Source organism: Ursus americanus, chromosome 29 (genome assembly GCF_024610735.1).
Source record: "Ursus americanus isolate L20-20 chromosome 29, mUrsAme1.1.p, whole genome shotgun sequence".
NCBI classification, from domain to species: Eukaryota; Metazoa; Chordata; class Mammalia; order Carnivora; family Ursidae; genus Ursus; species Ursus americanus.
Window position 1 is genome coordinate 34,074,482 of NC_142155.1, and position 27,570 is coordinate 34,102,051.

The window sequence follows — 27,570 nt, forward strand, 5'->3', positions numbered from 1 at the left end:
TGGTCCCGGGGAGTGGGAGGGCTTGGGCGGCGCCACGCCCCCGGGGCTGGGCTGCTGGAGGGTGGCGGGTGGAAGTACTATCCCACCCTCCCTTCCCGTCTCTTCCTCCCCCTCAGGGTCTTGAGAAGCGGCCGGTGCCCGCGTCCCCTGGTATCCCTGAGCTCAGTCTTTTTCTCCCCTTTGCATGATTCCACGACCTCTGGGAACCCTAACCCAGAGCTCACCCTTCGCGCCCCCCTCCTTCGGCTCCCCCGAGCTCCCACCCATCTGCCCGCCCCTAAGTACCCCCCACCTTCTTAGTCTCGAATCCCGGAAAACACGCCCCCTTCCCCTTATTCCAGGAGTTCGTACCGCCCAACCCCTTGCCGTCCCGCCCCCGAAGTCCGCGCTCTGTCTTCTCCCCACCTCCCCGAACCCGGGTCAGCCACGGGGGCGCTGCGCGTGCACCTCCCTTCTCGAAGGGAGCGGGTTGATGCCAGCTCCGTCCCCGCCCCTCGGCCCCGTGCGGGCCGGGGGTTCTGGCTTCACGCGCGGCTGCCCCGAGCCGCTCCGGTTTGCGCGAGCAGGTTCGCGCCGCAGCAGCCTGGCGCGCCCCAGCCCGGCGCCGAGGGGGAAGGAGGGAGGGCGAGCGGGCGGGCGGGCGCGGCTCCTCTGCACGCGCGCCCTCGCGGCCCCGAGCTCCCCCTCCACCTTCCCTGGCCGCCGCTCACTGCGGAGTCCTTCCCAACCCAGTCTGCTCCACCCGGGATTCTCTCGCTTGTCTGTTCTGGGGACGGTTCGGCGCAGACAGTTTCTCGTCTAGACTTGAGCGCAGTGCTTCCTTTGGCTTTACGCCCGCTGGGAAGTGTCAATTAATGACCGCCCAGGCCCCACCCTGAGTGAGGGGGTCTTAGTCGAGCAGGGAAGGGGCAAGGTCTGTGCAGGCCCTTAGTAATACTTCTCAGATGTGGTCTTAGGCCCCTGCACCCACCCGCCTAGTCCAAGATTCCACTGGCCGAAGACCTGGCATTTCTTGGCGGGAGGGTGGGGGTGGGGGGGTGGAGGGGGGAGGTAGCTCTGGTTTCCTCTTGCGCGGCCAGATGCAGTTGGCTCATATCAGAACGTAGTTCCTGGCTCCTTAGCCTGTTTGTTCTGAGGCCCTCTCTGTGCCCAGTCTGGTGGATAGCCTCCAGGCCCTGCCCTCAGGCAGGTAACAGTCTGGGGGAGAGATGCCAGCAATAAAGGCCGGTCTTAGGCACAGCGGAAGGGGAGAGCCCTGCGTCGTAGTTTGCTGGTATGCTAGTACCATGCCTCAGTTTCCCCAGCCATAGGAAAAGAGCAATTCAGTTGGTCCCCTTCTTTGTGCCTGCCCCCTGTCTGCTGGGGTGGGCGAGTTAGGAACCGGAAAGAGTGAATGAAAGGCTGTTTGCGTGTCTCTGTGCTCTGCTTCTCTGGAAGCGAGCTGATACTGCTTACAGTTTACAAGGCCTGTTACAGCTGCAGTGCTATTTTGCCCGCAACTCAGCTCTGGGAGGGGCAGACAAATTGGAATCCTGTCCCCTGGAAGTGGTGCAGGGCATGGGGCAGGGGACATCCTCTCAGGTGAGCACCAAATCCATGGAGAACCAGCTGGTCTGGTGAGGGCTGAGGGCTGGGTGACTCACAGTCAGAGGTAGGCAGGGGGTGGGCAGGGGCAGGCAGGAGCCCATCCAGGAGCCTGGAATGGTGGGGATACCCAGTGCCCACCTCCAATGCCAGTCAGGCCCCCTTGGAGCCTCAGGGCTGGAAAGTTGGTAGGAGGGGCCTCCCACCCTTCAGGACTCGCTGTCCTTTGAGGGTCTGGCTTCTGGCCCTGACCCCTCTTGGGGCTTTGTTTATGGCTGTAATTGTATCATTAGCTGGAGTTTATAGAGTTACTTAGCACCTGCCCCCACAGGGAGTGGCCCAACCACCCCCTGGCTTCTGTCTCTTCCTTTTCAAAGTCAACTTGGTTTCTGCCGGCAGCAGGCAGCAGGGGTTTCCCCAACCGCAGCTGGCATGAATGTCAGGTTGGGCCTTTGTCCTAGGGATGGAGGGCAGTCAGCACTTGGGGCCCAGCTTGGGGCTGCCCTGGAGATGACCGTGGAAATTGGGTTGACCTCCTCTGATACAGAGGGAGGGTGGTCAGGATTTCTCGAGCTGCCCGAAGTGTCCACACCCCAGGATGCGGCAAGTGGATATGTATATAACGTCTCTATCTTCCTCTGAAAAAAGAGAGAGAAAAAGGTGCACTCCTTCTAGGCTGTTGTGAGGATTCAGGGTGGAGTGGTGTCTGGTACATGGTGAGTCCATAGTGTTGCTCTGTGTTTCACTGTGGGGCGTGTGTAATTGGTAGGAGTTTGTGTGTGTAGTTATGAGATGATAGGTATCTAGGTACCTGTGTGTAGATGAATTGTCTATGTGTGTGTCTGTGAGAGTATAACCACACGATACTATATTAATGGAATATTCACCTAGTCTCTCTATGCTATAACAGAACAACATTATAAGAAAATTTAGTTATAAATAATAGTTGCCAACATTTATTGTATATTTACTCTTTAGAGTAAAGTAGGAATGATTCTTTTCATTATCCAGATTCAGAGAAGTTAAGCAAGTTGCCAGAAGTCACACAGCCTGGAAGTGGTAAGGACTCTAACCTAGGTCCAACTGCCTCCAAAATCCATGTTCTGAATCTCTCAAGAAGGCCACTCAGGGTTTCTCAGGAGTTCTCTCCTAAACGGTGGGCAGGTGGGGGTTGGGAACCTTCTTTTACCCATGCAGGGTCTCGTGTTCCGAGTGGTAGGTGGGAACTCGCTGAGGCCTCTGCCCCAGGACCACACCTGTGTCCTGGCTGCTCTTTTGAACTGCTGACACAGGTGACCAAAGGACCTCTGCTGAGGACTCTCCTGACCGCCCCCCCACCCCCCGGAGGGAGGAGAGGAGCTCAGACAAGGCTCCCTGGGTCTCCTTGGAAACCTCACACATTAACTTATCGTGCAGCCCTCACTCGGCACTTGTTTACTCAGATGTGGGGGAAAGGCTGTGGCAGCTACTGAGTGAGAACCAGCAGCGAAGTCTCGAGAACGCAGGAGTCCTCTCGCGGCCAGCCTGGATGGCTGCGGCAGGTCCCCCCTTCTGTCAGCCTCTCTTTCCATGGCTGGGAACCTAGATCACCTGTGGGGTCCCCTCCAGTGTGAACCTTCTACCCATCTCTGGCAAAGGCACCCGGACAGGAGGGGCTCCCCAAAGGGAGGCGCGTGTGCTACGGGGAGCAGTGGCTTGGGGGGCACTGCTGAAATCTACTCCATAGAGCTTGAGCTCAAGGCTGGCCTGGGCAGTGCGACCAGCCAGTTTCTCTTGGGACATAGTCAGAGCCAGCATGTGCTGAGCTCTGAGCTAAGTGCCACGTCGCCATCGCCGGGAGATTGTTGAGAACAGGAGCTCCAGGGCCGGGCTGCTTTGGCTTGGAATCCCACCTCTGTCACTTCCTAGCTGTGTGACCCCAGGCAAGCTGCTTCACCCTGCCGGTGGCTCCGTTTGCACCTCTACAAAGCAAGGATTATGCTAGCACCTGCTTACTAGTGCTGCAGAGAGGGCTAAGAGATGTTTTTTAAGATTTTATTCATTTATTTTAAGGATAGCTGAAGCGGGGGGAGGGACAGAGTGAGAGAGAGAATTCCAAGCAGATTCTGCGTTGAGCTCAGAGCCCAACTCGGGACTCAGTTCTAGGACCCTGAGATCAGGACCTGAGCCGAAATCAAGAGTCAGACGTTTCACTGACTGAGTCACCCAGGCGCCCCATCTGTGCTGAGTATTTGGACACATGCTGCATATATGAGACCTAGAATAGTGTCGTGCTCCAAAATGTTAGTTATTAATCATAATGGACGCTTACAACTCATTTATTTCTTTATTTCTCATTTCCAAGTGAGGAAATAGAGGATAGAGAGCTCTAGCGAAGAAAAAAAAGACTGATGGGTTGCAAACAGGACCCCCCTGCTCATCTAACAGCCTGGAAAGAAATGCCTCACAGGGGGCTTTGCAGCGTCTGTGGCCACAGCCCCCATCATTGCCTGGTGACCACGCCCAGCCCAGCCCAGTCCCTGCGCTTAACAAGATCTCATAGGGAACCTGACCATGCTTGCAGCATCTCTACCGCCCCTGCCCTGCCCCGCCCCGCCCCTGGGGATTGCTTGGGTAGCATCTGGCCTGGCCCCTTACTACCCACCCCTGACCCATGGCTTTCCTCCACGCTTCTGCTGCCCGCCCCTCCTCCTCTCTGCACCGAGGTGCAGACGCCTGGCTGCGGTGTGAGCGAAGGCAGAGGTAATATCCCAGCCATAGGGCAGGATCTGGGACTTCAGTGCTTTGCTGTGGGACGTGCAGCAGTGGGTGACAGCAGAGGTCACCAGAGAGGGGCAGAGTCCTCACGGTTTTCTTTCCCTGGCTCTTAGGTGTGGGCATGAGGAGGAGGAGAAAGGAGGTCTCAGGACCCGCAACCCCTCTTCCTCCAGTCCAGCTTCCTGGGGGCAGGCCTCTTTGTTGGCTTTTATCCCAGTAATGGAGACCCCAAAGTAAAATGTGATGCCATGGGGATTAATCCAAAATTCCAGCAGGTTTTCCAGAAATCCATGGTCCGTATTTCCTCCTCCCAGTCCTTGCTCATGCTCGTCCCTTCTCCTGGCACCCCCTCCTCTGCGCCCCTCCCTCTAACCAGGTCCTCTGTCCATCAAGGCGTACCTTCCTGGGAGCCTGGAAGATTGTTCCATCTGACTGTAGCCATCACTGGATATTATGATCGCCTGGGGAGCTCTTAAAAAATGCTGGTACATTGGGAGCTCCTGGTGGGCTCACTTGGTAGAGCATGCAGGCTTGATCTTGGGGCCGTGAGTTCAAGCCCTACATAGGGCGTAGAGCTTACTTAAAAAAAACAACAACAAAAAAAAACAAAAACAACCTACCAGTGCGTCTGAATCTTGAAAGAGGAGCCTAGGCGTCAATATGTTAAAAAGTCCCCAAATGACTTTGATGCCCTTTCTCCAGGGCAGAGACTCTCAAACTTGTGTGGGCATCAGAATCACCTGGAATTGCTAGGGCTTTACCCCCGGGTTCCTGACTGAGTAGGTCCAGAATCCGTAGGGCTGCAAATTCTAGTAGGTCTGGAATTTGTATTTTGGGTGAGTTCTCAGGTGATGCTAATGCCGCTGGTCCCCAGACCACGCTTTGAGAACTACTCACTGCTTCGCGGCTTCCCAAGCAAGAGCTTTCTGTCTCCCGGGTCTCTGATTGCTTTGGGTCTCTTAGGCCTGTCTTCTTTCTGAAGCCAGGTCCCAAGGGGTGGGGACCACTGTGAAACCATTTGGTGACTCCTAATCCCTGGGATCATCAGCCTCCCTTCCCCTCCCTGGCTCTTACCCCCACCTCCTGTTAAACTGACCTCGGTCCGGCCTTGCAGTCTCGGCACCGCCCTCTGGGACGTGTGCTCAGGAAATATTTGATGCTTGAACAAGGTGAGATGAGGTGGACACCAAAGGACAGCGCTGTCCCCAAGAGGCATCAGAACGCGGGGCAGGATCTAAAGCGCCTGCGAAAGTGCTTGGAGCCAGGGTGGCATTGCTGGATTAGGGGGGCCCTTGGCTCTGTTGAAGTAGGCTGTAGAAAGACCCACCGTGTGACTTTACCTGCCTACCCCGTGGTGGGCAAGTACGGCATCAGTGCTTGAATTGTGTTTCTTATGACTAATAAAAATGATGAAATGTGCACAGAAAGCAGCTGTGCCCTTCTCCTTCCTCACCCAGACTAGAGATGTTGGCAGGGGGGTGTCACTGTGGGAATGCAGGTGTGTCTCCATCATCTTCTAGGAGGTCCTGGGCCTTGAGGGCAGCAGATAGTCGGGCCACCTTGGGGGCTCACCTCTGGACTCTTGGGGTGGATCCTTCCTTGGAAGCTGGAGGAGTCGTGCTGGGAGGTGAGAAGAGGTGGTGCCAGGGTCTTCGGCCCTGCAGGGGGGTGGCAGGGGGGGCTTGGCGCCTGAGCTGATCAGTCAACAGGTGAACGGAACACTCCAGCGCCAGCACCCAGAGCCCTGAGGTTGGATCTGTTTTGTGTGCTCCTGTGTCCCCCAGGGCCCAGAAGAGAGCCTGGGGACCCAGTGGGCGCTCAGTAAATTTTTGCGGAGTGAGGGCATGAGTGTGAATTGAGCCCCCATCAAGTGCCCAGAAATGAGGACACAACGGTTCTCTGCCCTGCAGGCAGGGTATCAGCTTCACTATCTAATACTCAGGGTCGGGTACACAGCTGGACAAGGAGAAGCTCCCTGTCTCTCCCCCGCCCCCCCCCCCACCCCGCCACCTGTTCTCCCCAGGATCCAGGTCCAGCTTCACTCTGGTTTAGGGCTGACAGTCTGTCCCTTCCTGTAGAGAGTTTGCCAGCATCCCCCTGCACCCCCCCCCACCCCAGTTCTACCAGTGGGTCTATGGGGTGGGGCTTCGGTTTATTTTCTCTTGTTTGCCAAGGGAAGTCACAGCCTGTCCTCTGCCTTGTTTATAATTGGTTTGGGGACAGCACCTGCCCCAGCCCCCCCTGCAGTCCCTGAGAGGTACAGAGTGGCCAGGAGGTGACACACTATCCTGTCCAGCCCCTGTTGCCTGTTGTCCCCTCCCGGCTCTGGCCAGGTGTGCTCTCAGCTGCCCCTGCAGCGGGGTGCAGCTGGCTCTGCTGTGGGCCGGCTGGCGCTGTGGTGCTGGGAGCCTTAGAAGCTAGCTGCTGCTACCCCATATTTTGGAGAGTGGAGGACTGAGGCCTGGGGAGCATGAGGGAGCCTCTCCAGCACCGCACGGCCTGGGACACCATTAGGGGCAGCAGGCATGAACTGAGCACCTCCTGGGTGCCTAGCGCTGTGCCGTTTGAGCAGGGTGGGTGGGAGTGAGCTTGTCCCTCAAAGCTGACAGGCCAGCGGGGAATTGCAGGAACCACAGACGACAGAGAAAGGCGGATTGGTGGAAGATAGTACAGAAGTACGTATGAACGAATGGAAACGTGTCCAAGCCTGGCCTTTTGCTCTGAAACGCGTTCTTCCTTGGTCTGGAGAGAGTTCTTACCAAAGGGCTCGTGCCAGCATGGAGACCTTGGCTCAGCCCTACCCACCCTCTGGGCCCCAGAAAGGGCAGCTCTATTGCTCCCTCGATCCTTTTACCGGGGGGTCACCTCTGCAGACCCGGGAAGCTTCCCTCCTGGACAGAGTCCTTCCTTTCAGGAAGACTGGAGGCTGCTCAGTGCAAGGGGAGGCCAGGGGAAGGCAGCTGGCCACCCACCTGCCATTTGGAAGCCCCGGGCCACGGGGGAGGTACTAAATTGGGCCCAGCAGCTCAGACCTCTTTGGGCCTGCCTGTTGCTGCGCCCCCAAGACTTGACCTGGAACCTGGGGCGGTGGTTCTGCACCGCCCCCACCCTCAGCACCTTTTCTCCTCCCCTCTTTCCTTTGCCCTCCACATTCCCACCCCTCTGAACCTTCCTCGTGTCAGCCTAACGAGCCCTGCTGTTGCGGGCCCAAAGAATGGCCCAGGGCAGGGTGAGATGGGTGTGAAGGTGCCCACCCTGACACCTCCCCTTGCCCTTGAGCAGCCAGGGGCTTGCGGTGGCTGGGTCACCCTGAGGTGGTGGTGGGGAGATGGGCCAAGGGGTAGCCACCCCTGGCCAGCTGGGGGAGCCCCTCCACAGACAGCCCCCAGGCATCATCAGATACTCCAGACCTGTGACTGACTATAGATTCCCCTCCAGTTTGTTGGGCCTAATTATAGTGGTTTTCAAAGCCAGGAGTGAGAAGATAATATTAGAACTTCCGTTTCTATTTTTTTTTATATCCCATCCTTTTCTCCCCCTTTTTATTGTGAAATACACCATCACTGCTGATAAGAGCATAAACATACATGTATGCTGCAGTAGGTAATCGTAAACACCCAGGTAACCACTGCCCAGATGAAGAAACAGAATGTTGGCCGCGCCCCAGAATCAGCTTGTGTGCCCCGCCTCTGTCATAACCCCTTCCCCCCAGAGGTCTTTCTGATCATCAGTTCTTGCTTTTCCTTATTACGGAACCACTGATGTCTGCAGTCTTTATCGGAAGAGTTTACTTTTGCCTGATTTTGAATTTGATACAGTTAGCATGACATTGAATGTGTTCTTTTGTGTCAGGTTATTTCCGTTCCACATTTCGCTTGTGAGATCCACCCAGGTGATGATGTGTAGCTCTCGTGTGTTCGTTTGCACTGTTGTACAGTGCTCCCCTGTATGAACTTGCCATCATGTTTGTATCCACCCTGCTACTTGTGGACGTTGGGGCTGCTTTCCTTTTTTGGCTACCATGAGCAGTCCTGTAGGAATATCCTCGGGTGTATTTCCTGGTGCATCGGTGCGTACATTTCTCCAGAGTGCCGATACACCTGAATGGAATTGCTAGAGCACAGGGTGTAAGAGGGAGAGGGCCAAGCAGGCTCCACGCTGAGCGCGATCCCTGATCCGGGGCTCGATCCCATGACCATGAGATCATGACCTTAGCCGAAATCAAGAGTCGGATGCTCAACCGACTGAGCCACCCAGGCGCCCCACCTTTAATAAATATCTTGTTAAGTGGTCGTACCAATTTATTCCTCACCAGTGGCCCCTGAGTTCCTCTTGCTCCATATTCTAGCCAACACTTGGTATTGCTAGACTGTTTAACTTCTGCCCTGCTGGTGAGTGTGGCACAGTATCTCATCATGGGTATAATTTGCATTCCCCTTCTCATCTTTTTTTATAGATCTGTTTTTGTGGATGTTTGCTGACCTGTGTGATCTATTCATACATCGGTATTTATAAGCGATTTATGAGAAAAGCATATACTGGGGATGCTCGACATTTTGTACTCATTAGCGGTGTGCGGTCAGCATGGCTGAAAGACTGTGACAGTACCGAATGCCAGGGAGGGGCCGCAGGTTGGGAGGTCGGAAGGTGGTCTTCAGAGGAGACCCCTGATGGCGCAGCCTCTGCCCAGAGTGTACCAAGGTCCTCTTGCCCGCACGTCTGGCAGAGGAGGGGGAAAGCTCTAGGACTAGAGCCCTCAGCAGATAGCGTACAAATTAGCAGGTGCCTGTCCTTCAAGGTCTCCTCGGGCAGTCGTTCTCAACTGGTGGTGATTTTTGCCTCCAGGGGACATTTGGCAATGTCTGATGACATTTTTGGTTGTCACAACTCAGGAAATGCTACCGGCATTTAGTAGGTAGAAGCCTGGCATGCGGCTGAACACCTAAAATGCTCAGGACAGCCCCCCGAAGAGGCATGGTCTGGCCCGGAGTGTCAGTGCTGAGGTTGAGAAACTCTGATCTGGGAGCGGAGCCAGGAGACTGAGATTTGCCATGAACTTGCTGCATAGCCTTGGGGAAGTCTCTTCAGTGCTTTTGAAGCCTCAGTCCCCTCCTAGGGACAATGAGGGTATGGGGCGGGCTGTGCCCTCCCCTTCGTGAGGCCGTTGTCAGGACTAGGGAGAGGGAGCCTGTGTAGGCACTTTGGGAAGCATCCCTGCCAAGGGGCCTCTGCTCCTTGTTTCCTTTGTGGTACCAGCCCCTCCCCCTTGACTGTGCTCCCTGTCCGCTGAACTGGAGGTGTCAGGTGACCAGCTGTGGGCTCGGCCCTGGTTCCTGCTATTCCAGGCCTCAGGGCTGTGGGGGAACCGCCCTGAGGGCCCCAGGCTTTTGATGAGGGCAGCAAAAATGAGGGGCTCTCTGGGGAACCCCGGGGCCCAGGTAAAACCATTTCTGACTTTGTCCTTAGCTGGGTGGGAGTCCAAGGTTATGTGGGGTGATAAGGGGTGCCTGTCATATTCTTTATCTGAGGCCCTGTTGGAAGTCCGGGCCATGAGGGGTGGAAGCCAGAGGTCATTCTTGGGGGCTTTGTACACCCAGGCCAGCCTCCTACTTACTCTCTGTGTTCTTCCAGAGTTGCTATCCCAGGGAGGGCCTAGGCTTGGGTCAGAGTCTGGGTCAGAGCCCTCGGGGCCTCTCTGACCTCCCTGTTCTGGGGTGCACTTTACCTCCGTGGCATCTCCAGCCTCCTCCAGAAGTCACGGCCTGCCTGACCTTTCCACCGCACTGTCCCTTCCCGAACCATACTCTCACGAAAGGGCCCAGTGAACTCATCCACCCTGAGGGACAGGTGACTGACAGTGGCTTTGTGATTGCCAGCCTTTCTTGACAAGGAGTATTACCTATCCAAGGTGGGAATCCCTTCCTCAGGCACCAGAAAGAAACGCTAGTGAAATGTCCATTTCTTTGACAGGCTGTTAGAGAAGTACTTTGGGGGCTGAGGAACCTCTGAAATCACATGTGTAGCAAGAGCATGTTGTCACAGGTGAAAATCGTGTGGCGGCTCATACCCTCCCAGAACTTCATAGAGTGATCTTGGTCTCGGGGTCCATTCTAAGGTGGGCTGTATAGGAAGACTATGAACTGGTGTCTGGAGGCCCTGGGAAGGCCCAAGGCCAAGATGGCAGATACATGGTCAGTCAGGAAGGTGGTGGACTGTAGGGCTTCAGGCTAAGAGGATCCATGTCTCCAGGAAGGGCTGGGAGGGTGTGTAGGTTAGGGCTAGGCCTGCATTGGACCTGGTAGGGTTCCTGAAAATTCTTGCCCCTCTGTGCCTGTCCATCTTGGTGCAGGGGCAGCATGGCCTAAGCCCTGTGAGGCCGGGCTGTGTGGGTAGTGTGGGGGGGTGGCTGTCAGAGGCTCAGTCTGGGAGGCGGGAGGGCACTATAGGGGTCCTGGAGCCCAGGGTAGGTGAGATGGGGTGAGACGTGTTGGGAGCCCGTCTGCGTCGGGTAGTCTTGTGGGTATGCGAGGCCTTCCGGGTGGGCGTGCGGTTCCCTCTGCACTGTGAGTAATCCTCGGCCACACTTGCAGCTCCCAGGGGATTGTGCAACTTCCTCTCAGGCTGAGGTGCAGGGGGCTGGGTGAGAAACAGTACTGGGGAGAATGAGGAAACTGGGTCCAGTGCCTGGGGCAGGGGCCTGGCCCTGGGCTCTGGCCCCCCAAGGAGCTGAGCTTTCCCGGGGGCTCCTTCCAGGGGACCACTGTCTCCCAGGTATGAGGGAGTGTGTGTGTGTGTGTGTGTGTGTGTGTGTGTGTGTGTGTCCTGGGCAGGCGGGTGAGTGGGGATGAGCCCCCCCCCAAGGGCTGCACTGGCAACCAGGTAGCTTTTGAAGAGGGTTAGGGGAGATATTGAGCAGGGTCAGGGTTGGGGAAGCAGGTGGCACAAAGGAGGGGTCCCTGGCCAGGCTTGGGGGGGACAGGGGATGGGGATAGTGGAAAGCGAGGGAAATCAGGAGTCAGAGGCACTGGCTCCTGCCGCACTTCTGAGGAGCTATGCAACGCAGGTGACCGCAGCACCCCCTGCCCGGTCTCCACATCTCCAGGCTTGTTTAGAGGCTCTGGTGAGGAGGTAACGATGTGCGTAGCCTGGCGCCAGCCAAGCCACAGTACGTACCTCCTTGCCTCGGGGACTGGGAGCAGATACTCTGCCGGTGCCCCTGGGTTCGAATCCTAGCCCTGCTACTCCGCAGCTAAGTGATCCTGGTAAGTCACTTAGCCTCTTGGTGCCTCAGTGTCCTCATCTGTAAATGGTGTGGGTTCATTCAGGGGCTTAAAAGGCTTAATTGACGTAGAGCGCTCAGGGCCGCTCTTGGTACACAGTACGTCCGCGCTCTGCACAGGTGAACCTTTCCATGGTGCGTAAGCATGTTTGTGGACAGCAAAAAACTGCCCGCTGTTCGTGTGATTATTTTTGATGGCAGGGCTTTGAGTTGGCACTGGGGATGATAATAAGAAGCGCTCACATTTCCCAGGCCTTACTTCCTTTCAGGTACTGTGCCAAGGGCTTGACCTGCATCAGCCCCTTGAACCCTCAAGAGTCCCCCCTTGGGGTGGGTGCTGTCATTACCCCATTTCATAGCCGGGGATGTGGAGGCACAGAAGGGGTGAGTGACTTGCCTCAGGGCAGTGTATCAGGGGGAGGAACCGCAGAATGGTCCACCGGAGCCCTGAAATGGACCCGTCGCCCATCCCAGCCCCTTTCCTGGGTTTATCCGGAGGAGACGGGTTGGTAGGAGGGAGCAGGGCCCCTGTGAAGGCTAGAGGGCCTCGGGCCAGTCTCCAGTCAAGTAGCCAACTAACATAGAGTGAAGTGAACACAGGGAATGGCTTTTTCGTGATTGGAGTTGGAGTGAGCTTTCTGCCAGTGTGTGGAGTCAAGAGAGGGGCTGCAGACCCTGAGCTGGGGGCGCGGTATGGTGCAGGAGTTATGAATGGGGCCCCAGATTCAGACAGATCTGGCTTTGAATTCTGCCTGAGCCATGTACTGTGTGACGCTGGGCCTCAATTTCCTCACGTGCAAAACCAGGGTAGTAAGAGTCCCTACCGCTTAGGGTGACGGTGAGGATACACCGAGATACCATACCAAGGTGCTTAGCACAGGCCTGGCCCAGAGTGAGTGTCTGATGAATGGGTGCCTTTATTAGGCACCTGTTGTACAGAAGGTCATGTCCTGGGCGGGGAGTCGGGGCCACACAGATCTCCCTAGAGGGCTCTAATTTGAACTGTGGATCAAGGCCACTAACGGGACCCTAATTTCTGGCCATGAAATCAGCTTAGTGGGTCTCAATGAACGGTTTTGTTTTGTTTTTTTTTTCCAATGAAAAAGAAGATATAGAGAGAACAGCCAGTGCATTGCATGCTATTGGCCAAGTGTTGCTTTGTGCAGCTTTTCTGTTTCAGGTTCACATGTGCGTATATGTGTGCTGTGTGTATGTGTGTGTGTGTACTGGGCCAAATATTTTTCTGTAGATCATGGTCAAGATATTTGGGTCACTTCCTTAGAGATTGCCTCCCTCTTGTGCAATGTTTATGGAATACCTACTGAGTGCAAGACCCAGCATCACATGCTGGGGGCCAGACTGGGAATTCTGGGCCCAGTTCTTAGCATGGTGTATGTGGGTGAGTGGGCCCTGTGGGGGGTCAGCAGAGGGTGAGGTGGCAAGGGAAGGCTTTCTGGGTGATGACATACATTGGGTAGGGGCAGTGTGGGGGTGACAATGCCCAGGGTGAATGGTTGACTCGGGGTCTGGAGCTAGAGAGCCATCTTGGGAGGTGGGGGCTCCCTGTCAGTGGGCTGCAGGGCCAGGCCTGGCCGGAAGTGTCCATGCTAGCTAGAGCAGAGGACTGGGTGGGGGTCATCCCAGGGCACTGGGCAAGGACTGTGCCCACCTTCTCTGGCTGGGGTGGGGTGGGGTAGAGGAAGACTCAGGATTACTGATGCTCCTCCCGTCCCCAAGACTTGCAGCGTCTACAGTGGCTTAGTAAGACCCAGGGCCTGTGCCTTAGCCGTTTCCTCCCCTCCCCTGAGTCTTGGGAGCCTCCTGAGCGTTCTCCCCTCTACTGTCCCAGCTAGCCTCAGTGAGTCTGGCCTAGAACCTGGATCAGCCATGAGCCCTGGTCCGGGGGCCAGAACCCTTTCTACTACTTAGATCTCTGCCCAGGGCCAGTTGGGGCCTCAGCTTCTTCATCTGTAAAGTGGGCATACTAACCCCTGAGCAGTCGGCCTTCCGGTTGGGGGTGCTAGTCTTGTGACCTAATATGGATGAACTGGCTGTAGGAAGTGTGGAGGGTTCTGGGTGGATAGTCATTGTCATCTCTAAAGTTGAGCGAGCTGGGAAAGGTCATGAGTACATCAGCTGCCTGGCTGGAGAGCCCCCGCCTCCCCACCCCATGACCTGGGGCTGTGGGGCAATAGTGGGGAGAGGCCTGTGACCCATGGTGAGCTGGGACTATCCCTGGCTCTGAGGGGGAGGTGGCCTTTCAGGGGCCTCAGAGGATGAGACCCAGGTCAAACCTGGGTCTGGGAACCCCCATTTCCAGAGTCCTCCCCTACAAGGGGCACCCTAGGAGCCCCAGCTTGGAAGTGTTGCCAGGTGGGGGGGCAGTGCTCGGGGACTGACCAGCGGAGGCCAATTTCCAGGAAGCCGTGGGTGGCTTCTAGCCTGCTGTGCCCAGAGCCCAGAGGCTCAGGTGTGAGCTCCCACAGTAGAATATGGTATCTAATGATAGGTCCCATATACTGAGCACCTGTTTCTGGGCACTGGGTTAAGTGCTTTTGTGCATTTGCAAATTTAATCTTCACAATAGCCTAATACACAGGTCTTTTATTATCCGGTTTTATAGATGAGCAAACTGAGGCCCAGAATGGTGAAGTCTGTCCCCCAAGGGGACCTAGCCTAGTGAGTGGCAGAGCTGGGCTGAGGCTGTGAGTTCTGGATTCAGGTTGCCAGGGTTGGACTCTGGGCGGTACCTCCGACTAGCTGTGTGACCTTGGACACAAGTGACTGAATCTCTTTGACCCTCAGTTTCTTGCTCTTAGAGACGGGATAACATCAGTGCTTTCCTCAAGGGTTCTTGTGAGAATTACAGGAGATAATGCAGGTGACCTGCTGCCCATAATAAGGGCCCAGTAAGTACGATCTGCCTCATCGTCTCCTGCCTGCAGCAGTAACCTGCTGGGTGACCTGGGCCAGCTGTCTGCTGCTGACCCCTTCCTCATGTAGGGGAGGAAAACTTTTTCCTTCTTCCCTTCTAGGTTCTTTGGCTGGCCTAATAATTAAATTGACGTAAGTCAGATGGACAGAAGAAAAACAAATTTAATTTTGTATGTACAAGATCCCCAAAGATATGAAGCTCCAAGAAGTGACCAGGCAGGCAGCTTTTATGCCATTCGGACAAAGAAACAATACATTTGTGAAGAATTGACAACAGAAAGGGGTTTGGGCTTGGGGTAGCTAATTAGTAAAGAAGTAACAAGGGTTGTTTATACAGCCTTCTGGGCCCTGAATTCCCTCTTTCTGGTGATAAGGGTGTCTCTCTGCCTCCTGGTACAGGGAGGGTACCTTTCTGGTGGGAGATTTATTTCCTGCTCTCAGGGGCACAAAGGAGGGGCGGAGTGTCCTTCTTGTACCTGCTGTCTCTTAAGTAACTTTAATTCAAAATAATCAACATGCCAAAGCGGCGTATTTGGGGTGGTGTGTTTTGTTCCCCTTCGGTTTCACCTGAAGTCTAGAAGCTGGGCTGGTGAAGTGCTCCATTATTTCATTGGATTAATCTTGAAAAGAGGTCAGTTCAGTTAAGCAGTTGTATTTCATTTTAGCAGATGGGATGGTCCTGGGCATCCGAAAGTGAGGCCTCTGTCGTTTGAGAAATCAGTACTCAATAAGGCATTTTTATGGAAAGAAAAGCAAACCAAAGGTGAGTGACCAGAGCGGACTACGATCCCAGTTTCTGAGTTCTGGAGGCAGCTGGCTGAGAAGGTTTCGAGATGTCAGGCTCAAAGCATCTTCAGACGGAGTGAGGGCAGACGGGCAATCTGCCAGATCTCCGCGGTTGGCAGTTTGAATGTCTCTGGTGATCTTTACTGAGTGGTCCGCACAGCAACAGGGTTGCCTCTGCATGAGCGGTCGTGGTGATTTCTCTGAAGTTTCCCTCAAGTTGTTCACACGGGGTAGGGCTTCAGGGAAAAGGGCAGCTTTTATTCTTAGTGATTCTACGTGAAGAGTAGAAGAACATTGGGAGCGTTAGTTTGGAGAGTTGTAGTCAAGTATTGGAGGAAACAGGTAGAAAAGAAAACTTCGTTGATAGCTAATAGCACTAGAATCTGATATCCAAAAGGATGTACTATAATTTTTCATCGAAACAATTTTTTTTCTCTACAGTTACCCCCATGACTACCAAAGGTCATCAAAGTAAGACTAATTTGTTTGCAAAATGGGTTTAGTTTGAATAAACTTAACTTACTATTTATAAATGCAGCAAGAACTTGCAACAGACTATAGAGAATATTTTCATCTGCTTTGTTGGAACTTTTCCTAAGGAATCTCAGATTGGACTTTTAAAAGCCTCTCGAGGCGAGGAAGCTGAGGAAGGATGTGTCATCAGGCTTTACCTGCAATCACTCTAGATTTAGGTTAATTCCTCTTTTCTCAGAGTCCCCCAAATATCCTGAGGTTTCTGTGCCTGCTGGGAAGTAACTTTCCTTACTCACCTGGTGAGGCTGCTGGGAAGCCTGTAAGCAGGGTACCAGGCTGATTTCTCCAACGGGCTTTATTGGCTCCACAGAATCCACTTTAGTTCCTTAAAGCTGTCTGGTCGTATCTGAGTCGATGCACGTCTCCCTCAAATATTACATTCCAGTCAAAGCCTTGCTAATATAGCCAACGTTTCCAGTTGTGTCCTGTTATTGGGAGAATAGGTATTTATTGAACTTGTGTAAATAACTATATTGTCGTGAAAATAAGAACACTCACTAAGAGTTTTCAAATTCTGGAGGCGTCAGGTAGGGAGAAAAAGGTCAATGTTTCAATCCTACCGACAAAGGTATAATTTACCAAATTGCTGTAAGTCATGGTTTTTTTAAGAGAAAAAAGATTTTTTTTTAAAGTCTGGAAAAAATGAAATATTAAAGATCCAACAATGTTTTAAATAAAAAGTCATAATAATCGTCATCATCTTTATCAGGTAACTCAGTTTCATGTAATTAAGTTTTGTTGGTATTGACCTTTTGTTAACAGTTTTATGAATCCAGTTTTCCCTTAGAGTTCTGCCAGTTTTTGCCCAGTTCAGTGTTATGATCTGCAAGTTACCAGAAACCCACACTCTAGAGTACTTGTCGGAGGCCTTTCAGTGACTCTTTCTGAAGATGAAACACTTTTGTAAAAGTGTCAGAGTAAAACAAGAACTTACATAACTGACAAAACACTTAAAAATGCCTACGGTTAAAGATCTGATTAGAGCTCATTATAATGTTATTGACAAGGATAATTGATTATTTCTGTGACATACATTTTATGATAATAACTAGAATTACAAGTGATAAGATTATATTAAGACATTTCAGATTTCTAGGGCTTTCATACAGTTTCTGGGACACTTATAACATAAACCTATACAAATACATGGTAAAGAAGACTTCGCTTTCTTGGACAGTGCTTCCCATGTGATTTAACATAACAAATAGGTCTAATTAGTTTAAAATTCCCTCCCACCACAGTTTAAGTTTTGTTATTGTTTTTGTTTATTTTAAAAAGAGAAAGAACAAATCGTTTCAGATATTCCAGAGACCCTCTAGAAAATCCCAAAGTTAGTTTAAGGTCAAAAGGACTTTATTTAGAATTTGATTTGGGGAAAGTTTGTCGAACAATATTAAAAAGACTTGAATGCGTGCCAAGAAGATCATAGAGCATAATGAAACAATACTTAATTATCTATTTAACCAAAGTGACAATAAAAGATTTTAAAGGCAAATATAGAAGATTCTATAGTTGTGAGCAAAACTTAGCTCTTTTCATATTGAGAAGACTTAGTTTCCTTAGGTAATCAAAGGCCTGATAATAAAGACAAATTTAAAAGGTTAAAAAAAAGGAGGGGCAGGACGGGGGGGGGGGGGGGGCGGGGGGGGGAGCTAAAAAAAAAAAAAGACCTTTTATAATCTCTTATCAGAGCAGACCAATAGTCCAAGAAAACTTTGTCCTATTAGCAGTTTTAGTTTTATAATAGCCAAACTATTGATATTAAAGCTTAGTTTTTAGAACCCTTCTAGTAACAATTTGATTTTAGCCACATAGGTCACACAAAGTAAAATTCTCTCACTCTCTCCCTTTCTTTAACTGTTTTTTAAATGTATCTTCCATACTTCATAACCTTTCCTAACCAAAGAAACTACACCCTGCTTTTTTTGCATAGAGTTGTTTCCCTTACTATTTCTAGTAGTGATTACATATATTAATTAAAATGTTTAACCCTTAAACATTTTAACTTTTAGTGAAAACTAACAAGTAAACAATGGTGAACTGTATGTTACCGCAGCAGTCTATAAATTGGCAAATTTATAAATATATTTTATAATTTCTAGAAGCATGTGCCTTTTTTAATAGTACAATATTTTAATGTTGTCAAGACGTCTTTAACAGACCAAAATATCTTTAGTTCCTCTGTAATAGGAAGACAAAATTTGGTAAACTTACGTTCAGTAATTAATGTTCAATATTTTACTTGGAAATGATATTGATATTCAATGAATTTCTATTATTTAACTTAGCAGAATTAGTGGTGGGAGTTATCAAAAGATTTGGGAAACTTTTTAAAGTAGACATAGTATAAAACACAATTATTGTTGAAAAGTGTACGTAAAAAAAGTTATTAAAAAAAAGTTTACTTAAACATTCTTATCCCATTCAGCTATCTAAATTACCTGTTTTAAACATTATTACTTTTAGATTACCCACAAAAACTTCATGAGACGTTAGACAAAATCAGACATCATCCCAAGGTATTTTTCCCTGCCGACAAATTTTGTAATGGAAAACGTAAACGTACTTGACCAGTAAACCACGGTGGAGTAAAAGTTGTATGTTTGCATCATAATTAATGCTCAGAACTCTGAAGGCACATCTATTTTAATTAAACCAACAAGCTTCAACAAGCTTTTCGTTCCCAAAGATTATCGCAGATCAGTGTGAACTTAAAAAAAACATTGGCTTAACTTTCCTATTTCTGAGTTTTAGTATTCCCTGTCCTTCCAAGTGCTTGTTTCCCCAACTCATTAGAGCTTTTACAGATTAACTTTGGCAATACCATCTGGAGGTGGAAAAATACCATATATTTAGAGCATGCATACAGACACATGTAAATACACAGAGGGACACAAACAGAGACTTTGTAGCCATTGTCCTACAATTTTAGCTGGGAGTCAGGTGCAGTAATACAAAACTCGCAAGTTTATAGAACAGTTGGATCCAAATTGTGTTTCCGGCAGTTGGAACAAGTTAAGTTTACCCACTCAGATGGCTAAAGCTTTTTAAAAAGGACATCTGTGGGCAAGACTACAAGATTTTGCATTAGCCCAATTTTCAAATTGTTCCTTTTTTTTCTCCGCCTGATGAAAAACTTCTCCCTAAAGTTTGCATTTCAAAGAATGGCTCTTAAGGTCCTAGAGAGGATGCGAGCAGAAAATCTGTATCACAAAGGCACAGAGAAAGTATCGAAGTCTTTTCCAAGGAGTTTTGGGTATGTTTGCCTCTTATCAGAGGTCTAGAGTAATTCCTATTTACATTTTTCCTACTTTTTCTTAAGTGCAGGATAAATTCTGTTTCCAATGTCCTGATCTTTTACAATATCTGTGAGCATTCGGAGATGAGTAAGTGAGGTTCGGGGATTGGTGAAGAGAGGGGGGATTCGAAGTGTGTCTAGAGCCACATTTCTGGCTTTGTAGAGATTTGCAAGACAAAGACATTTGTTTCCAGTTCCCCGAGGACTGGATTATAGCCTGAATAACAAGGGGCTGACCTGCCCATCCAACTAAATTTGCTTCTTTCTATCAGGGAGATTTCCAACGGAGATGGGAAAATTTCTACATCCTAGAGATTCCAGCTGTAAAACAGTGTGTCTACGAGTCTGTCTAAAGCGTTTAACAAAGGCCTTTCTGGACCGCTCACCTTGCGGGGGGCGGGGGGGGGGGCTCTATTCTTGTTCCTGTTACTGAACATTTTCCTCCAGCTGATGCATTGCCTGATCATTTGTAGGAGGGCCTGGGAGAAAGTCCAGTCATCTGTTTTCTTGGTGAAGAGGGGGAGGGGTGCTTTTCCCAGGGAGGCCGCCTGGCTTGTCTGATAACTATAGTATAATCACCGGGTGGGAAGAATGGTCCTTGGCAGCCAGTCGAGGTCCCTATGAGTGGGGTTGTGAGTGACCACTCGTCTTTCTAACTCTTCTTTAAATTTGGTAGGGTCCTCTCAAAGTGGAGGCAAAACGGGCTTTGTAATTTCATTTGGTTGAAAAAGTCCTTCAGGCTAGCCACCCTATGCCTCTGTGTCGTCTTTCTCTTTTGATCTTTCCATAGGTACCAATAAGGCAAGTATTTAGAATGAGCGCTCTCAGTTTGTGTGTGTGTGTGAATATAAGTTTGTTCAAGTCAAAGAATCCATACTCATTGACAAGGAGGATCTTATGTTAATCTTAATAGCGACTCAAACCAGTAAGCCTTTTAATGGCTTAACCATGGACATAAGTGGGGTTCCTAAAGAGGGTGCAAAAGATTCAGCCCTTACAAGATCCAGGAAGTTCACCCCATGTTAGTCTAAGAAAGCAAAGACCTTTGTGGTCATAGGTGGTAATAATGGTGTAGTAAAAATGGCGTCTCTGTGGTCTTTCATGGGAACATTAGATGTCTCCAGTTACGGACCTGCTAATTCGTGACCCGTGGTGGGAGCTACTGGAATGAGACTTCTCCAGTACTACCAAGACAATGCAGGTTGAGACGACAAAGGCCTTTGTTGGATTGGGACCCTCTTACGACAGATTCCTCTGAGAGTTGGCATTGTCGAACAATGAGAATGCTGCTTGTGGCTTGGTGTCTTGGAATCCCAGTCTCTTCAGCTGGCTATCAAACATGGTGGGACCTGCGCCTTCGTGCCGGTGAAGACCAGAGAGAGTATCTCACTGATCACAAAGCCAAGCTCTCACGACATAGAATAAGATGAAAGGAAAGGAGACCTCTGGTTCTCCTCCATATGACAAATGACACAAAAGACAGAGACAGAAGAAAACAGTGACGATCTCTGGTTGTCAGAGGATCAATAGAAAGCAAAATAACTTATAACACATTTTTACTAGAGTCCCTATACCCAAGGAACTAGTTGACATAAATATTTTCTCTGCCCAATCTAAATTTAGAAAAGAAAAGGACTTGCTACTCTTGCTTTCACCAGAACCAGCAGGCAGAGATCTGGGGGACCCACGTGGTTAAGAATTTTTGACTTCTTTTTTTTTTTTTTTAAAGATTTTATTTATTTATTTGACAGAGAGAGAGACAGCAAGCGAGAGAGGGAACACAGCAGGGGGAGTGGGAGAGGAAGAAGCAGGCTCCCAGCAGGGGAGCCTGATGTGGGGCTGGATCCCAGAACGCCAGGATCACGCCCTGATCACGCCCTGAGCCGAAGGCAGATGCTTAAGGACTGAGCCACCCAGGTGCCCCAGAATTTTTGCCTTCTGCTAGCTCTTGCTAGAGGTCCCAGAATCTCTCAGCTGCTTCCAGAGTGAGCCCCTTGTTGGACACCAAAACTGTAGGGGAGGAAAACTTTTTCCTTCTTCCCTTCTAGGTTCTTTGGCTGGCCTAATAATTAAATTGACGTAAGTCAGATGGACAGAAGAAAAACAAATTTAATTTTGTATGTACAAGATCCCCAAAGATATGAAGCTCCAAGAAGTGACCAAAGCAGGCAGCTTTTATACCATTCGGACAAAGAAACAATACATTTGTGAAGAATTGACAACAGAAAGGGGTTTGGGCTTGGGGTAGCTAATTAGTAAAGAAGTAACAAGGGTTGTTTATACAGCCTTCTGGGCCCTGAATTCCCTCTTTCTGGTGATAAGGGTGTCTCTCTGCCTCCTGGTACAGGGAGGGTTCCTTTCTGGTGGGAGATTTATTTCCTGCTCTCAGGGGCACAAAGGAGGGGCGGAGTGTCCTTCTTGTACCTGCTGTCTCTTAAGTAACTTTAATTCAAAATAATCAACATGCCAAAGCAACATGTTTTGCTTTCCTTCACTTGCCCCTCTCAACAGGATTGTTGAGGATCAGTCAGGATGAAAACCCTGAGTCGGTTGTGAGGGAGACCTGAACCCCCAGAGCTGCTAGGAATTTTGAGGGGCTTGGCGCTAACTGCAAAGTCCTGATGCATTTTGTTTGGGCCTGCTTCAAGCTTTCAAGTTTCCTGCCGGCCTTTATAGGCATTTGAATTGGTGACCCCAAATCTACTCCAGGGGACCCCATTTCTACTCCAGGGTTTCCCGAGATGTGTTCTGTGGAAGGGTTTGGTGATCAGGCAGGTATGGGAGATGGGGAGTCAAAAAAAGCAAAATGGAAGAGAAATAAGTCAATCAGAGAAAGATAATTACCATATGATTTTACTCATATGTTGAATTTAAGAAACAAAACAGAGGATCATAGGGGAAGGGAGGGAAAAATAAAATAAGATGAAATCAGAGAGGGAGACAAACCATAAGAGACTCTTAACCATAGGGAACAAACTGAGGATTGCTGGAGCAGGGTGGGTGGTGGGATGGGGTAATTGGGTGATGGGCATTAAGGAGGACACATGATGTAATGAGCACTGGGTGTTCTATGCAACTGATGAATCACTGAACTCTACCTCTGAAACTAATAATACACTATATGTTAATTAATTGAATTTAAATAAAATAAAATATTTTTTAAAAGAAGAAAAAAAAACCCAAATGGTTTTCTTTGCTGCAGGACTTGTCAGAGCCTTTGATATGCTGATATTCATTGTATACCTCCAATATGTGGCTGTGATATACTGTAGGGTATCTCAAAGGCTTGGTGTTCAAAACTCCATTTTCCAGATGGAGGAACAGACCTGGAGTGATTCCTAGGAAAATGGTTTCCTCAGATCATGCAGTTATCTCTGATGAAGCTGTCACTAGATCCCAGGGCTCCTGACTTCATGGCCAGTGATCTGCCCAGGACATCCCCTCTTTGCCCTCTTTCCTCCTCCATTCTTCTCAGAGAAATGTTGTATGTAGTGCTGCTCCTTTCCTGAAGACTCCTCACCTTTTTCTGGCCCCTTCCCTCTGGCTGCCAGCAGGATTAGAGGGTGTCCTATTCCCTCTGGGCATTCATTGATGGGAGATGGGGCTGTGCCCGGCACACAGCCTCTGGGCAGCTACTTGCCTGGCCAATGGATAGCAATATTAGGCTGCATCTTAGCTGCGGGGCCGTAGCAAGTTAATTGGGTTTTTTGAGTCCCAGTCTCCTCAACTGTGTCGGAAACTCCTCACCTGGTTTATCACCTGGAGTTGAATATTCAGAGGTTCGGCTCTGACACCATGTTGGAATCTACTCTGTTCGTTTTCAATTCATGTACAGATGCCCACGAGTCTAACTATTCTTATCATTTCTGGGGGGCAATGAGGGAAGGGAGACCCCCGGCCGTGGGATCTAGCATGTTCGCACTCCTAAATTCTGACTTGGGCCCCACACTTGCTGTCTGCCCTTTACGGTGCTGCTGTCTGTCTGGCTCCCCCAACCCCCATCACTTATGAGATGGGCCGGTCTGGCTGACTCTGGGACCCGTTTTGCAGGTGAGCCAGGAGGGGCAGGAGCTGGGGCACCATGTCCTTTCCTGCGGGGAGTTGGCGTTCAAGTTGGAGAAAGAAGGTTAAGCATCTCAGGGCCTCCGCACAGCCCTGCCTTGAGCTGGGTGGCCTTCTCCAGCCCTGCCTGCTCCTCGATACCCCCCACCATTTACCTAGGGCGGCTGGCCACCTGGCCTGTGGGGTGGGAGGGGGTGTGAGTGTGCCCATGTCTCCGTCAGCCCAGCAGTTGGGGTATAGACCCCCGAGGTCCTGTGTGGACTGCGGTGGGCTCTGCAGGAAAGGCCGGGAGATAGGCCAGGCTGGGCTGGGAGGCGGGAGGAGATGGTGCCTCCCTGGCAGAGTGTCCTCTCCCGGAGGGCTGTTTGCCCGAGTTATTCTTAGCACTGACTCATTATGGAGTCTATTTTTAGCCCTGTTTCTAAGTGTTGCCAACATCTGGTGTAGCTCGTACTGAAGGGGGTAGGGGTGGCAGGGGCGACCCCTTTGGGCTTTGCTAGGGCCTGGAGCCACTGGCAGGAGAGCAAGGACAGAGTCTTGTACCTCCCGCACCTGTCACGACTTGCAGCCAGACACGCAGTTGGTGTCCTATTTGTGCTTGAGTCTTGACGGCTCTCCCACTGTCTCATCCTTCCGGCTCCAGCTTATGTGGCTGGGGCGGGGGGTGAGTGTTCATCAGGTAGGCTTTCCCAGGCCCACCGTTCTCGGAGGTTCCAGTCGGCTTCTGACCCCTGCAGAGAGGGGCCTCAGAGGAGGGAGGGACGCCCCCAGCTCGGGCCCTTGTTGTAGCCCCCACCAAAGGAGGAGCCAGCAGACGTTATGGAGGAGGAGTGCAGCTCAGTGGTTAGGGGTGCAGGCTTTGCTGCTGGGGGTCCAGTCCTGGCTTTGCTCCTTCCTAGCTGGGTGACCTGGGCAAGTGTCATCAACCTCTTTGTACCTCAGTTTCCTTATCTGTGGGATAAGGATGGGAGTCTAGTGTTTTGAGGATGAAGATAAGAAGGTATGAAGTGCTGAATAGTGAGTGCTGTATGAGAGGTAGTGGTGTTACTTGGTGGTGGTTATTATTACAGACGAGAAGCTCTGTGTACCCTCTTTGGATGTTGGAGTGAGTTGGGTAGGAGGCTTCTCAGCTTTTCTGAGTGAGGTGAGGCTAGGGATGGGGCTCAGAGGGCGGGATGGAACCCGGGCATGGTGATGGCGATTTCTGTAGGGCTGCAGTAAGGGGTGGAGAGCAGAGAGGTGGGTTGGCATGTGGGCTTTAAGCTTCCCGGGTTGAATGAGTCGCTTAACCTTTGTGGACATCCCTTTCTTTCTGTACAAGACAGAGATGATAATAGGCCATAGAATTCTTGCGGGGCCCAGGTGGGAGCCGAACCCGTGAGACTGTGTGTGGGGTGGGGTGCGCTGCTGTGGCCCTTTGTCTGGGGAGTCAGGGAGGAGACCTTGGCCTGGAGGCTTGGACGGGGGGCTGTGGTCCTGCTTTCCCTCAGCTGTGTGGTCTGCACACATCACTGGCTTCCCCTGGGCTTCTGTGACGCAGCAAAGAGAGAGAGAAAGCTGGTGTTGAGACTCGTCCTCCAAACCCCAGGGAGAGATTCGGGGACTGTTTGACCTCAGGGGTGGGGAGGCCCCTAGCTGGAGGGCAGGGGTCAGGCCCTCCCCCATCCCCACAGAGCTGCGTCATTCTCCCAGTTTACATATCAAGGTTCTAGGTACATTTGATCTGAAAACAGGGTTCTGCTGCTAGAAAACAGTCCTGGGATCTCTGGTGGGTGACTTCCCAGGCGCCTTGTTGTCATCTGAGGGGCATTGAATCTTGGAGGTGACCTGTGCGGGGGGGTTCCGCTGTGCCATGGGCACTGGCGCCCAGAGAGTGCTGGGGCTCCCCCCGGGGCATGGGGGCACGGAGGGGGCTGCTGGGCTGCTTTCCTGGGGCGAGGTTGGAGTGCTGCCCTGGCCTGGTTGCCTGCAGGACAGGGGTGCCTTGAAGACAACCCTCAATCCCAGAAGCAGAGGTGGGGCAGAAGGGCCTGAGCCCTGGCACATAGCAGGTGCTCAAGAAATACTTCAGGATGAATGAAGTGGTACCAGTGCCATAGCCCAGAAAAACGGTGCCCCTCCTATGGGGGCAGATCCTCCCCTACCCCTTCCTCTTCCTTCTTGCCCTCGCTCCGTGTGCCCTGCTTCGTGGACCAGCCCGAAGCTGCCCCAGCCCTAGGGTCCAGGCTCAGCTGTGCTCATAAACTTGAAAAAAGACACTTAGTCGGAGCCCCAGTTTGACCATTTGTGAAATGAGGGTGATGGGCTCAGCTTCAGAAGGTCCCTCTCTTGTCAGGGCAGGTTGCACACGCACACGCAAACGCACACAGCTCCGTGAAGTAGGCCTGGCTACGGAACGAAGGTCCTCTTCCTCTCCCCAGGCAGGAGCCCCTTCAAGTTCTCCTGAGGTGAAAGTTGGGGTGCTGCAGTGCTCTGAATAGGGCCCCCAGGCTATGATGTGCTGGAGCTGGGGCTCTGCTGGGGATGTGAGGGCCTGTGGGTGTGAGAGGAAGGGTGGGCATCTGACTGTGTCCTCTGGGCTGCAGCTGCCACGGTGACTTTTGTGTGTGACCTTCTGGGAGTGTGGGCGGCCGCCCATAGGGCACATATTTGTGTCGTTAATGTCTGGGTGTGAGGGGGTGTGTGAATGGAGGCAGCGAGGGAGGAGGGAGTGAGGGCAGTTATCTCCTGTTGCGGGGAGCTGCCAGGGCTCTGGGGAGAATGGAAGGTGATTTCATGCAAAGGAGCCCTTCGGTCTCTGCATTTTGGCCACAACCTGAGGTATAGGGTGGCCTGGCTTCCTTCCCCCTCCCCCGCTGCCAGACGCCCATGCTCCCCCTCCCCCTGCCTCAGGGGCAGGGGTCTGCCTTGATCTGCAGTCTGACACCTGTCTCAGAGGGGTTTTGGGGGTTCAGCCGTACCTGCAGCTATAGGAGTGTGTGGGGACCAGGAGGGTATCTAGGCCTCAATTCCAGGCATTAGGTAATCCCCTAAGCCAGAGGAAGTAGCCTGGTGGGGGGGGCGGGGCTGGGATGCGATCATTACCCCGTACCAGCCCAGTGGTTTTCCAGCTTGAGAAGACCTGCCAGGGAGGGGAGAGGAGGGCCTCCACCTGCCCACGGTCCCTGCCATCCCAGCTGCAGCCTGTGGTGACTCATTCCCCTGGGGAGTGAGCCGGCTTCTCTCCCCTGGGTCACCCGGGGCCTTGGTGCGCAGCCCAGGTGGGGTGGGGTGGGGGATAGGGGACGGGATTGAGGTTCTCTTTCTGGGGAGAGTGTCATAGCAGACTTTTCTTGTACCTTCTCCTGGCCCTGCAGACTACCTTCCCTTTGCCCACAGTGGAGGTCACGGCCCCACATTACATAATGGGTCCAAAATGCCTCACAAGTGAGCAGCCCAGTGGGGCAGCTGGACCCAGGACTCCCTAATTCCCCAGTGCCCGGCACTGAGCACGTCCCCCATTCCACTGCCTGGGCTCATTGAGGGGGTGGGTGGTGCCTGCTTCCCTACCCACCCCCCAGTGGGGCTGCGCAGCCTGGGAGGGGGGGAGGCCCTCTCCAGGGAAGTGAATTCCTGGCCTGACCCCAGATGCCGGCCTGCCCAGCTCTGCTCCAGGGTAACGCCGGGTGTACACACAGCCCCATTGTACGCCTGGGCTCTGTGCCCACCATGGGCCTGACACCAGCTCTCTCAACAGCAGTGGCTCCGCAGTTCCTCAGCACCCCTGCCAGGGCCCTGAGCCGTTGGGCCCCTGGTGGGGAGGAAGAAGGACCCATGATCAGGGTGGTGAGCGTATCCTAAGTGGAGGGGCCGGGACCATTCAGCTACTTGAGGAACAAAATGAATCTGTTTCTGTTCTCAAGTGTGAGGGACGGGAGCAGGGAGCACTACCCCCCATTCATACTGGGAAACCTTGGCATCGAGAGGCATCAGTGACTTGCCCAAGGTCACACAGCTACCAAGTGATGGAGCTCGCGGTTGAGCCCAGGCAGCCTTGGGACCGAGTCTGGCTCTCTGTACCACTTATTTCCATGTCAGGGTTCAGGAAAAGGCAGGCCTTCTTTTCACAGCCCAACTTTGGGAACTGTGGCACGCCACTTCTGGAAAGCGTATGTTCCCAGAGTGGAAGGGGGCCTAGGAACGTTAGGGTCTAGAATCTCCATGTGCTTGTGAAAAGTGTGGTAGTTAATTTTCAAGGATGATGTAGGGGGCTGAGTGAGCAGAGCAGCTCTCCAGAGCTGGAAGCAGCTCTGTGCCTCAGTTTCCCTGCTCCACCTGCACTGTATATCTCCTGTGC

At 51.8% G+C, this 27,570-nt stretch overlaps 1 protein-coding gene across 3 annotated transcripts in view; it reads left to right on the top strand.

Moving 5' to 3' along the window:
• TFEB (transcription factor EB) overlaps window positions 1–27,570 on the top strand; it is a 54,387-nt gene that overhangs the window by 796 nt on the left and 26,021 nt on the right. Inside the window, exon 1 of one of the 3 annotated variants that reach the window (XM_045776999.2) lies at window positions 10,795–11,112. The exons of the other annotated variants lie outside the window; for them this stretch is intronic. The gene's annotated coding sequence lies outside the window, so the exon portion shown is untranslated. Of the gene's footprint in view, window positions 1–10,794; window positions 11,113–27,570 lie in introns of those variants that run through there. 3 annotated transcript variants of the gene reach the window in all.